The sequence below is a fragment of the Mirounga angustirostris genome, unplaced genomic scaffold (genome assembly GCF_029215605.1).
Source record: "Mirounga angustirostris isolate CCGP_5_RB_7025 unplaced genomic scaffold, mMirAng1.0.hap1 SCAF_9, whole genome shotgun sequence".
Lineage (NCBI taxonomy): Eukaryota > Metazoa > Chordata > Mammalia > Carnivora > Phocidae > Mirounga > Mirounga angustirostris.
The window spans coordinates 18,657,880-18,674,148 of record NW_026991717.1 but is presented as its reverse complement, the minus strand read 5'-3'; positions in this window follow the sequence as shown (position 1 = coordinate 18,674,148).

Below are 16,269 nucleotides of genomic sequence, written 5' to 3'. Positions count from 1 at the left end.
TTGCTAAGACCACTGTCAAGGAGTTTACCACCAAGGAGCTTATATTCAAGTCTTTAATCCATTTTGAGTTAATTTTTATGAGTGGAAAAAGATAGGGGTCTGCTTTCATTTGTTTACACATGAATATACATTTTCTCAGCACCATTTATTGAGGAGACTATATTTTCTCCATTGAGTATTCTTGGCTCCCTTCTCAATACGACTGTATATGCACCGATGTATTTCTGGGTTCTCACTTCTGTTGGTCTGTATTTGTTTTAATGCCATTACCAAACTGTTTTAATTACTATAGCTTTTATAATATAACTTGAAATCAGGAAGTGTGATGCCCTGCTTTGTACTTCTTTCTCAGGATTCCTTTGGCTATTCAGAGTCTTTTCTGCTTCCATATAAATTTTAGGATTTTTTTTTCTACTTCTGTAAAATTTGCTATTAGAATCTTGATAGGGATAGCACTGAATCTATAGATGGCTTTGAATAATATGGAAATGTAAACAATATTCAGTTTTCTAGCCCATGAACACAGGATACCTTTCCATTTATTTTTATCTTCTTTCATCAATGTTTTATAGTGTTCAGTGTAGAGTTCTTTCAACCTCCTTGGTTAAATTTATTCTTAAATATTTGTTTTTGATGTTACTGTAAATGGGATCATTTTATTTCTTTTCAGATAATTGTTAGTGTACAGACACACTACCAATTTCTATGTTAATGTTATATTAATAATTTTATGTTTATGTTAATTTTGTATCCTGGAACTTTACTGAATTCATTGATAAGATCTAACAGTTTTTTTTTTTATGAGTTTTTAGGATTTTATATATATAAAATCATGTCATCTACAAATAGAGATAATTTTACATTTTTTTTTTCAATTTCCTGCTTTTTATTTTTTTCTTGCCTGATCACTCTGGCTAGGGCTTCCAGTACTATGTTGAAAAGAGTGGTGAGAGTGAGCATCCTTGTTTTGTTCCTGATCTTAGAGAAAAAGCTTTCACCCCTTCATCATTAGGCATAAAGTTAGCTGTGGACTTGTCATATATGGCCTTTATTATGTTGAGGTACATTCCTTCTACACCTTATTTGTTGTTAAGAGTTTTTATCATGAACAGATGTTGAATTTTGTCAAATGTTTTTTCTCCGTCTATTGAGAGGATCATGATTTTTGTCCATTTTGTTAATAAGGTGTATCACATTGATTGCATATGTTGAACCACCTTCCATCCCTGAAATAAATCCCACTTGATCATGGTGAATGATCTCTGTAATGTGCTGCTGAATTTGGTTTGCTGGTATTTTATTGAGAATTTTTGCACCTATATTCATAGGGATATTGGCTTATAGTGTCCTTTTCTGTCTTTGGTATCAGGCAGTGCCTGATACTTTTCTGCCTTTGGTATCAGGCCTCATAAAATAAGTTTGGAAATGTTCCCTCCTTTTTCTTTTTTTTTTTTTTTTTAAGTTTGGAAAGTATTGGCATTAATGCTTCTTTAAATGCTTGGTAAAAGTCACTGTGAAGCCATCTGGTCCTGGGTTTTTCTTTTTTGGCAGATTTTTGATTACCAATTCAATCTCTTTACTAGTAACTGATCTGTTCTGATTTTCTGTTTCTTCCTGATTCAGTCTTGGTAGATTATATATTTTTAAAATTTATTCTAGGTTGTCCAGTTTGTTGGTGAATAGTTGTTCATAGTAGTCTCTTATGATCCTTTGTATATTTGTGGTATCAGTTGTGATGTCTCCTTTTTCTTTTATAATTTTGTTGACTTGGGTCCTCTCTCTTTTTTCCTTGTTTAGTCCAGCTAAAGGTTTGTCAGTTTTGCTTATCTTTCCAAAGAACCAGCTGTTAGTTTTATTAATCTTTTCTATTGTTTTCCTATTCTCTATTTCATTTATCTGCTCTAATCTTTATTTCCTTCTTTCTGCTAACATTGGGTTTACTTTGTTCTTCTTTTTCTAGTTTCTTAAAATGTTAGATTGTTTAAGATCTTGTTTCTTAATGTGGGTGCTTGTTGCTATGAATTTTCTTCTTATAACTACTTTTTGCACATATTCCATAAGTTTTGGTATGTTGTGTTTCCATTTTAGTTTGTCACAGGATAGTTTTTTATTCCCCCCCTTTAATTTCCTCTTTGATCCATTTGTTGTTCAGGAGAGCGGTGTTTAATTTCCATTTATCCATGAATTTTCCAGTTTTCTTCCTGTTATTTCCAGTTTCATACCATGTGTTCAGAGAAGATACATGATATGAGTTTAATCTTCTTGAATTTGCTTAGGCTTTTTTTGTGGCCTAATATATGGTCTATCCTAGAAAGTGTTTCAAGGGCACTTGGCAAGAATGTGTATTCTGCTGTTGTAGGATAATAATGTTCTGTATATATCTGTTAGGTCCGTTTGGGTCTATAGTGTTGTTCAAATCCACTGTTTTGTTTTTTTGATTCTCTGGATGATCTAGCCATTGTTGAAAGTGAGGTATTAAAGTCTCCAACAATTATTATATTGCTGTTTATTTCTCCTTTTATCCTCTGTTTTTGCTTTATATATTTAGGTGCTCCAATGTTGAATGCATAAATATTTACATTTTATATCTTTTTGATGGGTAGACCCCTTTATCTATATGTAATGACCTTCTGTGTCTCTTACCATTTTTAGTTTAAAGTCTATTTTGTTTGGTATAAGTACAGCTACCCCTGTTTTGTTGTTTTTGTTTGGTTACTGTTTGCTTGGAATACCTTTTTCCATCTCTTCATTCACAGTCTGTGTGTCTTGAGGCTAAAGTGAGTCTCAGGTAGGCAGCATATCATTGGGTCTTGCGGTTTTTCTTTTTTTTTTTTTTAATCTAGTCAGCTATTTTATGTCTTTTGACTGAAGAATTTAATCCATTTATGTTTAAAGTAATTATTGATAGGTAAGGACTTACTGTTGCCATTTCAATAATTGTTTTCTGGCTGTTTTGTAGATCCATTGTTCTTTGTTTCTTATCCTATTGTCTTGTTTTGTATCTTGAGGTCTTTTGGTGTCAATATGCTTTGAATTCTTTATTATTATTATTTTTTTGTGTGTGATAACTACAGGTTTTCCCTTTGTGGTTACCATGAGGCTTACATAAAATATCTTATAACACCTTATTTTATATTTTATTATTTATTTTTTTTAATTTTTAAAAAATGTTTATTATGTTATGTTAGTCACCATACATCATTACTTTTTGATGTAGTGATCCATGATTCATTGTTTTCGTATAACACCTAGTGCTCCATGCAGTACGTGCCCTCCTTAATACCCATCACCGGGCTAACCCACCCCCCCAACCCCCCGCCCCTCTAAAACCCTCAGATTGTTTCTCAGAGTCCATAGTCTCTCATGATTCATCTCTCCCTCCGATCTCCCCCCTTCATTTTTCCCTTCCTTTTCCTATGTCCTCCATACTATTCCTTATGTTCCACAAATAAGTGAAATCATATGGTAATTGACTTTCTCTGCTTGACTTATTTCACTTAGCATAATCTCCTCCAGTCCCATCCATGTTGATGTAAAAGTTGGGTATTCATCCTTTCTGATGGCTGAGTAATATTCCATTGTATATATGGACCACATCTTTATCCATTCATCTGTTGAAGGGCATCTCAGCTCTTTCCACAGTTTGGCTATTGCAGACATTGCTGCTATGAACATTGGGGTGATGACACCTTATTTTAAACTGACAACGTTTACTTCTCTCCCTTACATTTTAGGTTATTGATGTTAAAGTTTACATATTTTTTATATTCTGAAACCAATCACGTTGTAATTATGGTTATTATTACTACTATTTTTTGTCTTTTAAAGTAGAGCTGTAAGTCAATTATGCGTCACAGTTACTGTTTTACAGAATCTAATGTAATTTTGACTACATATACCAGGTAGTTTTATGTTACTTTCTTATGCTTTTATGAAATTAATCAGCATCCTTTTAATTCCACTAAAGAACTCCCTTTAACATTTCTTGGAAGGCAAGTTTAGTGGTGATGAACTCCCTCAGCTTTTGCTTGTTTAGGAAAGTATAACTCTCCTTCATTTCTGGAGCACAACTTGCTGGGTATAGAAATCTTGGCTGACAGTTTTTGTTTTTTTTTTCTTTCAATATTGTCAATGTATCATCCCTGGCCTGAAATGTGTCTGTTGAGAAATCTGCTGGTAGTCTTATGGGAATTCCCTTGTATGTAACTTCTCTTTTTTTTGTTGCCACTTTCAAAATTCTTTGTCTTTGATGACTTTTGACATTTTAATTATGATGTGTTGTAGTATACCCCTATTCAGGTTCAACCTATTTAGAGTCCTTTTGGCCTCATGGATCTGGATATCAATTTCTCTCTCCAGATTTGGGAAGTTTTCAGCCATTATTGTTTTAAGTATACTTACTGTCCTTTTCTCTTTCTCTTCTCCTTTGGCAGTTCCCATAATGCTGATATTGTTTGTGTTCCTTAAGTCTTGTAAGCTTTCTTCACTCTTCCTCATTCTTCTTTTTTTTCTTTTCTCTGGATAATTTCAAATATCCTATCTTCTAGAACATTGATTCTTTTGCCTTGTCGAGTCTGTTTTGAAGCTATTAAATTCTTCATTGTATTTTTCAGCTTTAGGATTTCTTTTTTTTTTTTTAATTTTTATTGTTATGTTAATCACCATACATTACATCATTAGTTTTTGATGCAGTGTTCCATGATTCATTGTTTGTGCATAACACCTAATGCTCGATGCAGAATATGCCCTCTTTAATACCCATCACCAGGCTAACCCATCCTCCCACCCCCCTCCCCTCTAGAACCCTCAGTTTGTTTTTCAGAATCCATCATCCCTCATGCTTTGTCTCCCCCTCCGATTCCCCCCCTTCGTTCTTCCCCTCTTGCTATCATCTTCTTTTTTGTTGTTTCCTTAACATATATTGCATTATTTGTTTCAGAGGTACAGATCTGAGATTCAACAGTCTTGCACAATTCACAGCACTTACCAGAGCACATACCCTCTCCAGTGTCTATCACCCAGTCACCCCATCCCTCCCACCCCACCCCCCACTCCAGCAACCCTCAGTTTGTTTCCTGAGATTAAGAACTCCTCATATCAGTGAGGTCATGATACATGTCTTTCTCTGATTGACTTATTTCCCTCAGCATAACACCATCCAGTTCCATCCATGTCGTTGCAGATGGCAAGATCTCATTCCTTTTGATGGCTGCATAATATTCCATTGTGTATACACACCACATCTTCTTTATCCATTCATCTGTCGATGGACATCTTGGCTCTTTCCACAGTTTGGCTATTGTGGACATTACTGCTATAAACATCAGGGTGCATGTACCCCTTCGGATCCCTACATTTGTATCTTTGGGGTAAATACCCAGTAGTGCAATTGCTGGATCGTATGGTAGCTCTATTTTCAACTTTTTGAGGAACCTGCATACTGTTTTCCAGAGTGGCTGCACCAGCTTGCATTCCCACCAACAGTGTAGGAGGGTTCCCCTTTCTCCGCATCCCTGCCAACATCTGTCGTTTCCTGACTTGTTAATTTTAGCCATTCTGACTGGTGTGAGGTGGTATCTCATTGAGGTTTTGATTTGGATTTCCCTGATGCCGAGTGATGTTGAGCACTTTTTCATGTCTTTTGTCCATTTGGATGTCTTCTTTGGAAAAATGTCTGTTCATGTCTTCTGACCATTTCTTGATTGGATTCTTTGTTCTTTGGGTGTTGAGTTTGATAAGTTCTTTATAGATTTTGGATACTAGCCCTTTATCTGATATGTCATTTGCAAATATGTTCTCCCATTCTGTCGGTTGTCTTTTGGTTTTGTTGACTGTTTCTTTTGCTGTGCAGAAGCTTTTTATCTTGATCAAATCCCGATAGTTCATTTTTGCCCTTGCTTCCCTTGCCTTTGGCGATGTTTCTAGGAAGAAGTTGCTGCGGCTGAAGTTGAAGAAGTTGCTGCCTGTGTTCTCCTCTAGGATTTTGATGGATTCCTGTCTCACATTGAGGTCTTTTAACCATTTGGAGTCTATTTTTGTGTGTGGTGTACGGAAATGGTCCAGTTTCATTCTTCTGCATGTGGCTGTCCAATTTTGCCAACACCATTTGTTGAAGAGACTGTCTTTTTTCCATTGGACATTCTTTCCTGCTTTGTCAAAGATGAGTTGACCATAGAGTTGAGGGTCCATTTCTGGGCTCTCTATTCTGTTCCATTGATCTATGTGTCTGTTTTTGTGTCAGTACCATACTGTCTTGATGATGACAGCTTTGTAATAGAGCTGGAAGTCCAGAATTGTGATGCTGCCAGCTTTACTTTTCTTTTTCAGCATTCCTCTGGCTATTTGGGGTCTTTTCTGGTTCCATACAAATTTTACGATTATTTGTTCCATTTCTTTGAAAAAAAGTGGATGGTATTTTGATGGGGATTGCATTGAATGTGTAGATTACTCTAGGTAGCATTGACATCTTCACAATATTTGTTCTTCCAATCCATGAGCATGGAACGTTTTTCCATTTCTTTGTGTCTTCCTCAATTTCTTTCATGAGTATTTTATAGTTTTCTGAGTAGAGATCCTTTGCCTCTTTGGTTAAATTTATTCCTAGGTATCTTATGGTTTTGGGTGCAATTGTAAATGGGATCGACGCCTTAATTTCTCTTTCTTCTGTCTTGTTGTTGGTGTATAGGAATGCCACTGATTTCTCTGCATTGATTTTATATCCTGCCACTTGACTGAATTCCTCTATGAGTTCTAGCAGTTTTGGGGTAGAGTCTTTTGGGTTTTCCACATAAAGTATCAAATCATCTGCAAAGAGTGAGTTTGACTTCTTTGCCGATTTGGATGCCTTTGATTTCTTTTTGTTGTCTGATTGCTGTGGCTAGGACTTCTAATACTATGTTGAATAGCAGTGGTGATAGTGGACATTCCTGCCGTGTTTCTGACCTTAGGGGGAAAGCTCTCAGTTTTTCCCCATTGAGAATGATAATTGCTGTGGGTTTTTCATAGATGGCTTTTATGATATTGAGGTATGTACCCTCTATCCCTATACTCTGAAGAGTTTTGATCCAGAAAGGATGCTGTACTTTGTCAGATACTTTTTCTGCATCTATTGAGAGGATCATATGATTCTTGTTCTTTCTTTTGTTAATGTATTGTATCACGTTGATTGATTTGCAGATGTTGAACCAACCTTGCAGCCCAGGGATAAATCCCACTTGGTCGTGGTGAATAATCCTTTTAATGTACCGTTGGATCCTATTGGTTAGTATTTTGATGAGAATTTTTGCATCCATGTTCATCAAGGATATTGGTCTGTAATTCTCCTTTTTAATGGGGTCTTTTTCTGGTTTGGGAGTCAAGGTAATGGTGGCCTCATAAAACGAGTTTGGAAGTTTTCCTTCCATTTCTATTTTTTGGAACAGTTTCAGAAGAATAGGTATTAATTCTTCTTGAAATGTTTGGTAGAATTCCCCTGGGAAGCCACCTGGCCCTGGGCTTTTATTTGTTGGGAGATTTTTGATGACTGCTTCAATTTTCTTAGTGGTTATAGGTCTGCTCAGGTGTTCTATTTCTTCCTGGTTCAGTTTTGGTAGTTGATACATCTCTAGGAATGCATCCATTTCTTCCAGTTTATCTAATTTGCTGGCATACAGTTGCTCATAATATGTTCTTATAATTGTTTGTATTTCCTTGGTGTTGGTTGTGGTCTCTCCTCTTTCATTCATGATTTTGTTGATTTGGGTCATTTCTCTTTTCTTTTTGATAAATCTGGCCAGGGGTTTATCCATCTTGTTAATTCTTTCAGAGAACCAGCTCCTACTTTCATTGATCTGTTCTGCTGTTCTTTTGGTTTCTATTTCACTGATTTCTGCTCTGATCTTTATGATTTCTCTTCTCCTGCTGGGTTTAGGCTTTATTTGCTGTTTTTTCTCTAGCTCCTTTAGGTGTAGGGTTAGGTTGCGTATTTGAGACCTTTCTTGTTTCTTGAGAAAGGCTTGTATTGCTGTATACTTTCCCCTTAGGACTGCCTTTGCTGCATCCCAAAGATTTTGAACAGTTGTGTTTTCATTTTCATTGGTTTCCATGAATTTTTTTAATTCCTCTTTAATTTCCTGGTTGACCCATTCATTCTTTAGTAGGATGCTCTTTAGCCTCCATGTATTTGAGTTCTTTCCGACTTTCCTCTTGTGATTGAGTTCTGGTTTTGAAGCATCGTGGTCTGAAAATAGGCAGGGAATGATCCCAATCTTTTGGTACTGGTTGAGACCTGATTTATGAACTAGGATGTGATCGATTCTGGAGAATATTCCATGGGCACTAGAGAAGAATGTGTATTCCGTTGCTTTGGGATGGAATGTTCTGAATATGTCTGTGAAGTCCATTTGGTCCAGTGTGTCATTTAAAGTCTTTATTTCCTTGTTGATCTTTTGCTTAGATGATCTGTCCATTTCAGTGAGGGGGGTTTTAAAGTCCCCCACTATTATTGTATTATTGTCAATGTGTTTCTTTGCTTTTGGTATTAGTTGCCTTATATAATTGGCTGCTCCCATGTTAGGGGCATAGATATTTACAATTGTTAGATCTTATTGTTGGATAGACCCTTTAAGTAGGATATAGTGTCCTTCCTCATCTATTACAGTCTTTGGTTTAAAATCTAATTTGTCTGATATAAGGATTGCCACCCCAGCTTTCTTTTGGTGTCCATTAGCATGGTAAATGGTTTTCCACCCCCTCACTTTCAATCTGGGGGTGTCTTTGGGTCTAAAATGAGTTTCTTGTAGACAGCATATTGATGGGTCTTGTTTTTTAATCCAATCTGATAACCTGTGTCTTTTGATTGGGGCATTTAGCCCATTTACATTCAGGGTAACTATTGAAAGATAGGAATTTAGTGCCATTGTATTGCCTGTAAGGTGACTGTTCTTGTATATTGTCTGTGTTCCTTTCTGGTCTATGTTGCTTTTAGGCTCTCTCTTTGCTTAGAGGACCCCTTTCAAGATTTCTTGTAGGGCTGGTTTTGTGTTTGCAAATTCCTTTAGTTTTTGTTTGTCCTGGAAGCTTTTTATCTCTCCATCTATTTTCAATGACAGCCTAGCTGGATTTCATATTCTTGGCTGCATATTTTTCTCGTTTAGTGCTCTGAATATATCATGCCAGTCCTTTCTGGCCTGCCAGGTCTCTGTGGATAGGTCTGTTGACAATCTAATGTTTCTACCATTGTAGGTTACAGATCTCGTCTCCCGAGCTGCTTTCAGGATTTTCTCTTTGTCTCTGGGACTCATAAGTATTACTATTAGATGTCAGGGTGTTGACCTATTTTTATTGATTTTGAGTGGGGTTCTCTGTGCCTCCTGATTTTGATGCCTGTTTCCTTCCCCAAATTAGGGAGGTTCTCTGCTCTAATTTGCTCCAATATACCTTCTGCCCCCCTGTCTCTTTCTTCTTCTTCTGGGATCCCAATTATTCTAATGTCGTTTTGTCTTATGGTATCGCTTATCTCTCGAATTCTGCCCTCGTGATCCAGTAGTTGTTTATGTCTCTTTTTCTCAGCTTCTTTATTTTCCATCATTTGGTCTTCTGTATCACTGATTCTCTCTCCAGCCTCATTTATCCTAGCAGTTAGCACCCCCATTTTTTATTGCACCTCATTAATAGCCTTTTTGATTTCAACTTGGTTAGATTTTAGTTCTTTTATTTCTCCAGAAAGGGTTTCTCTAATAACTTCCATGCTTTCTTCAAGCCCAGCTAGTATCTTTAAAGTGATGATTCTGAACTCTAGATCTGACATCGTACTAATGTCCATATTGAGTAGGTCCCTGACAGTCGGTACGACCTCTTGTTCTTTTTGTTGAGGTGATTTTTTCCATCTTGTCATTTTGTCCAGAGGAGAATAGGTGAATAAGAGAACAAAATGCTAACAGGGCAACAACCTCCCCAGAAAATATACTCTAAACAAATCAGAAAAGACCTGAAGCCAGGGGAGAAGAAAGGGAAAGAAAGAAAAAAGAAAAAGAAAAAAAAAAAGGTAAAAACAAACAAAAACAGAACAAAACAAAAAAAACAGAATATGATCAAATATGATCAGGCTGGTGCATAGATCATTGCCACACACTAGATTCTGGGTGTATTTTGGTCTGTTAGAAGAAAGTGCCTCCCAAAATTTTAAAGAAAGAAAAACTTATATATGTACAAAAATAAGGGTTGATAGGATGAAGGGATGGAATATGACTGTAAAGATGAAAATTATAAAATTTTATAAAAGGAATTGATAAGTTGTTTGAAAAAAAGAAGAGGATTTAAAAAAAAAGGGGGAGAGAATGTGATCAGGCAGGAGACTAGAACAAAGCCATACACTAGAGATTTAGGGTATATTTTGATCTGTTAGAAGAAAGTGTATCTCAAAATTTTAAAGAGAGAACAACTTTATATATATATATGCCAAAAACAAGGGTAACTACTATGAAGGGATAGAATATGACTCTAAAAATGAAAAATAAAAATGTTTTTTTAAAAAGGGATTGATTAGATGTTGGTTGAAAAAGGGAAAAAGAAAAATTCAAAAAAAAAAGTTAAAAAAAAAATTAACTTTCAAAGACTAAAGAATCATGGGGAAAAAAGCCATGGACTCTATGTGCTGTATTCCCCTAGCGTTGGAGTTCTGGCATTCTCATTGATTGGTAAACTTGGTCTTGGCTGGCTGTTCTTGCTGATCTTCCAGGGGAGGGGCCTGTTGCTGTGGTTTCCAAATGTCTTTGCTGGAAGTGGAATTGCCCTGCCCTTGCCCGGTCCGGGCTAAGTAATCTGCTCAGGTTTGCTCTCGGGAGCTTTTGCTCCCTGCAAGCTTTCTGTTCAGCTTTGGAGGACGAGAGTGAAAATGGCGGCCTCCCAATCTCCGCCCCGGAGGAGCCGAGAACTGGGGCCCCCACTCCTCAGTGCGCCCCCAGAGAAAAGCAGTCAGTCACTCCCATCTCCCCGGTCTCTGGCCACGCTCTGTGCTCACCCGGCCTGTGACCAAGCATTTCTATCTCTGGCACCCGACCCCATGTGGAGTCTCTAAACCCTGCAGATCCCTGCGGTGCGCTCCCGCTCCACTCCTCCCGGGGGAGGAAGGGGAGTCTCCCCAGATCTGCCGCTTGTTGGGTCCCTGCTGGAGGAGCAGTGGCCCAACTGTGCCATGGATCACGGTTTATGGCAACCCCGAGCTGAGAGCCCACTCCTTGCTCCGTCTCTGCAGCCAGCTTCCCCGTTTTGATACCTGGGAGCTCTGCCACACTCAGGCACCCCCGGTCTTTCTGTGACCCTGAGGGTCCTGAGACCACACTGTCCCGCGAGGGTTCCATCCCCCGCTTAGCCACCGGAGTGACGTCCCTCAGCGGAGCAGACTTCTAAAAGTTCCAATTTCGTGCTCCGCAGCTCTATCACTTGCCAGAAGCGGCCGACGGAGGCCCCTCCCCCGCCGTCTATTCTCCCGAATATCGCCTCGGATTCACTTCTCCACACGTCCTATCTTCCAGAATGTGGTCGCTTTTCTGTTCAGAGAGTTGTTGCTCTTCTTTTCTTCGATCTCCTGTTGAGTTTGTAGGTGTTCAGAATGGTTTGATCCCTATCCAGCTGAATTCCTGAGACCAGACGAAATCCAGGTCTCCTACTCCTCCGCCATCTTGCTCTGCACCCCTTTCTTTTTTTTTTATATGGTTTCTTTTTGTTGAACTTCTTGTTTTGCTCATGCATTGTTTTCCTAATTTCATTTAGTTTTCTGTGTATTCTTGTAGTTCACTAAACTTCTTTAAGAGGAATTTAAGGGGATTATTCTGAATTCTTTGTCTGGCAGTTCAGATTTTCATTTCTTTAGGGTCAGTTATTGGAGCTGTTACTAGCTTTCTTTGGCAATGTCACCTGTATCTGATTTTTTGTGATCCTTGATTCCTGACATTGGTATATGCACATCTGAAAAGTATTCTCTTCCGGACTTTACAGGTTCTAGACTTTACAGGGGGTTAAGCCCTGCAGTCTCCCCTGCAGTCACCATGGGGCAAGGGTGGAGGCTTTCAGAGAGGGGCCCACAATGCTGGGGGAGTTGGATTTCCACCCCGGGCTCTTTTTTCCCCGCTAGAGGAACAGTAGGCTATTGGTGTGCTACTGTGCAGGCCTGAGTGGGGGGCAGTGAAGTCAGTGTGTAGCCACGCCTCTTGCTAATTACCTTTCTACTGTGATCTGTCTTGGTCTCTGTGGTGCTTCAACCTCACCTCCATATTCTAGGGTTCTTCCAGTGGTGTCTTGTACATGAATAATTGTTCTTGTGGGGGGGGGGTAGTAAAGTCAGGAATGATTTATGTTGTCATCTTGGTGATGTCATTCCTCTAATATTTTTCATCAAGTCTAACTACTTAGTTTATTTTTGGGTTGTCTAACATAGTTTTTAAAAATTTTTATTGTAAAATATACATAACATAAATACACCGTTTTTAAGTGTACAATTCTATGTTACTAAGTACATTCAGTCTTGTGCAACCATCACCACTGTTCATTTCCAGAACTTTAATCTTCCCAGACAGAAACTCTTTATTTATTAAAGACTAACTCTCTTTCTCCCCTTCCCATGGCCCTGGATAGACCTTCTGTCTCTATGAATTTGTCTACTCTAGTAGTTCCATATTAGTGGAATCATACACTCATATTTGTCTTTTTTGTGTGTCTAGCTTTTTCACTTAGCATATTGTCTTCACAGTTCATCCATGTTGTTCCATGTGTCAGAATTTCATTCTTAAGGTGGAATAATTCCATTATATGTATATACCACATTTTGTTTATCCATTTAGCCATTGATGGACACTTGGATTGCTTCCATTAACATAGTTTTAAAGGGATCCATTTAAATAGATTTTCAGTGTTCTATTCTGCCCTTGATCAGAGAGCCAGAAATCTCACATTTAATTATTATTTTTGGTAGAAAAAAAATGTATTTGCCAACAATTGTTACCTTTTTCCTTTCTCCCTTTTTATTAAAGTAAATTCACTCACTGACTCATTCATTCATTCATTCATTCATTCATTCAGTAGACTCTGTGTTGACTATATGCCTGGCCCTGTAGGCGATACAGCTGTAGTAGAGTTTATCTTCCCAATACACAGTAAACAATAGACGATAAAACAGTCACTTCAGATATAAAAAGTACTATGAAGATGGCATCAGGGAATTTTGGTAGAGTATACATGTATGGGGGGAGTATACATGTAGGAGGGGGAGTGTACTTTGGAGTTCCAAGGAGGTGATATTTGAATATAATCCATGTGCAGAATCCTGAAAGATCTCACCAAATAGTCCATATTCCCTTTCAGTTGCACTCTGAAGCCTTTGGGGAAAAAGAATAAATTTCAAATTTCAATAGGCAAAAAGCTGTCTTCAGGGAATACTTAAAAGATACAAGATGAGAGGAAAGCCAGTCAGATATACATTGTTCATAACTACTTGAGGAAAGAGGAAAAAGGAAGAAAGTCTCAGTGTTACTGCTTAAAACATTGCCTGGCACCAAAGGGCATTGTCCAGAGTTCTGAGCACAGGCGACTGTGCAAGCTGAACTGAGGTGGTTTGGAAGCCTGGGCATCACCTGATCCAGAGAACAGTAATCACTTGGAAGCCATGTGTAAGAGAGCAGACAAAGGGGCAGATTTCTGTACAAGGTGATATCGGAATCTCAGTTTCCCAGTCAGTTGGCTGGTGTTGAAATGCTGCTGCAGAGTAGGACAGTGATTGCAGCTTTGATTACAGGGTGCTTGCTTGCTTGTTTTTTTAAAATTTTATTTATGAGCGGGTGAGAGAGAGCACAAGCAGGGGGAGCAGCAGGCAGAGGGAGAAGCAGGCTTCCCGCTGAGCAGGGAGCCCGATGCAGGGCTTGATCCCAGGACCCTGGGACCATGACCTGAGCCACAGGCAGATGCTTAACCGACTGAGCCACTCAGGTGCCCCTCTTTTGTTTTGTTTTGTTTTTTGGTTAAAGAATGTTAGTAGTAAGTTTTTTTTTTTTTTAAGATTGATTTATTTATTTTAGAGAGACAAAGAGTGCAAGTGGGGGGAGGGGCAGAGGGAGGGGAGAGAGAGAGAGAGCAAGAGAGAGTCCTTAAGCAGACTCCCTGTTGGGCATGGAGCCTGATGCAGGGTTGGATCCCAGGACTCAGATCATGACCTGAGCTCAAATCAAGAGTTAGATGCTCAATGGACTGAGCCACTCAGGTGCCCCAGGAAGCTTTTCTTAGAAGGGTTTGCTACTCACTTGTAGCTACTATGCAGGGGGCAATGCCTGCCTGTTCCCTGTGGGGTTTTCTCCAGCTACAACCATTGCTTTCATGTTGCTTTTTATTTTCTTTTTGGTTATTTATTTTTCAAAGATTTTATTTACTTGAGAGAGCATGGTGGGGGGGGGGCAGAGGGAGAAGCAGAGTACCCCCTGAGCATGGAGCCTGATATGGGGCTCAGTCCCAGGACCCTGAGATCATGACCTGAGCCAAAGTGAGCTGCTTAACTGACTGAGCCACACAGGCGCCCCTCAAGTTGCTTTTTAAACGAGCAGAGAAGCTTCCCTCTCCTGGCCTGTTTTCTACCATTTCTTGGAAAGCTTCTTCCTGACATAAGCCAGGAGCTCTTTGTGGAAATGTTTGTCTGAAAGAGTTACAACCATTTGTATATAAGATGGGGTTTAAAAATGTTTGCTTTCCCTAGGAGATCAGGGTAGCTGTCCCTGTGTTTTGGCAGGCCCACCACTCCCTCCTACCTGGTGTCCTGGAGGGAGTGTCTGAGAAGGCAATGGGATGACCTCCTGGTGGGTAATGTATCCATTTATTCAAGCAATGTATTTGGAGCACTGTGTCTGCCAGGTGCTAGCTGGGACGGCCCTCAGAGGTGAGGAAGATTTGCCTGGAAGATTCCACCGGGGAGATGGTCACAGCTCCAGGTAAGGCCTTGGCTGCAGTAGGATGGAGTGTGGAGGGAAGAATTGGGAGGAGACACGTCTAAAGTCATTGAATTGAGACAGTAGCCGCTTGGATTGGCAAGGCAGGACGGAGCTTGGCTATAGGAAGGACCCAAACAGATGTGAAGATTTCTCTTTGGGAAAAGACTGGGATGAAGTGCAGAATAAAAACAATCCTCATATAATCCATGGCACTCCTCAGATGCCAGGTAATGCTCTAAGAGCTTTATACACCAACTCATTTATTTCACCCTTACGGTATCCTCGGGAGGTTGGCACTTACTATTCCTATTTTATTAATGGAAAAACAAAGCTAAGATCCTGTAACTTGTAAATGGAGATGCTGGGAGTCCCACCCAGGTTGACTGGCTTGGGACCCTGTGCTCTTTAGTCCCTTTGCTTGGGGCTTTGCTGCTCTGTGCCTCCCAAGACAGAGTTTTAGGAGGAGACAGAATTGAGAGAAGAGAAGGAAGAGAAGAACTGAGAAAATATCATCTGATCCGCAATGGGTTACTGGCCATGTGTGATAAGTCAGATCCACTGCCTTCACCCGAAGAACTGTAGACTCGGCATTTACCTGCCTATTTTCTGGGTGGTGCCAGTGAGCTAGGCTTCTTAACTATGAAAAAATAAACCTCATTTGTGTCAGTAAAGGAGTCTTCCTTAGCCATTTCCCTGTGGTACTTAACACCTTGGGCCAGGTTCCTCCAAGCTTATTTCCAGCGAGAAGGGCCTGCTGGTTTCACCAGGCCAAGCAGAGGCATGGGGTGTGGGAGATCTATTTTGCCTGTTCTCCAGGAGCCACCTGGGTACAGCGAAGCTGCTGAGGAGAGATGGGGCCACCCTCCCTGCTGTCCCACACAGGCCCCACAGCCCCAGGAAGGACTGGCAGGGGTGACGTGCAGATCCAACCTGTGCCCTGTGCCCTCTTCCATCCCTTCATCGTGTGGGAGTCCCAAGGGACTGCTACGGCAGTGCTCTGGGGAGGGGGTCTGATCACATGGAGACCTTCCCAGATCTTTAGAAAATACTATTGTTATTTTAAATTCCATTCACCACCCCGAGTAAGGAACATGTGCTACCATTCATTCATTCACAAACCTTTCAGAGCACCAATTATATACCAAGAGGCTGTGTGAAAACAAGGCATGGCCCCTGCCCTCAAGGTGCTTATAATCTAGTGGGAAAGGTAAGATTTATATAAGGGTGGTGATGTGGTAGAACGTGCTGGGCCCCGTGAGAAGGAAATGGAGAAGATGATACATGGTTGATAAAACAAGACAGGTTTTCTAGAGAAGGTGGC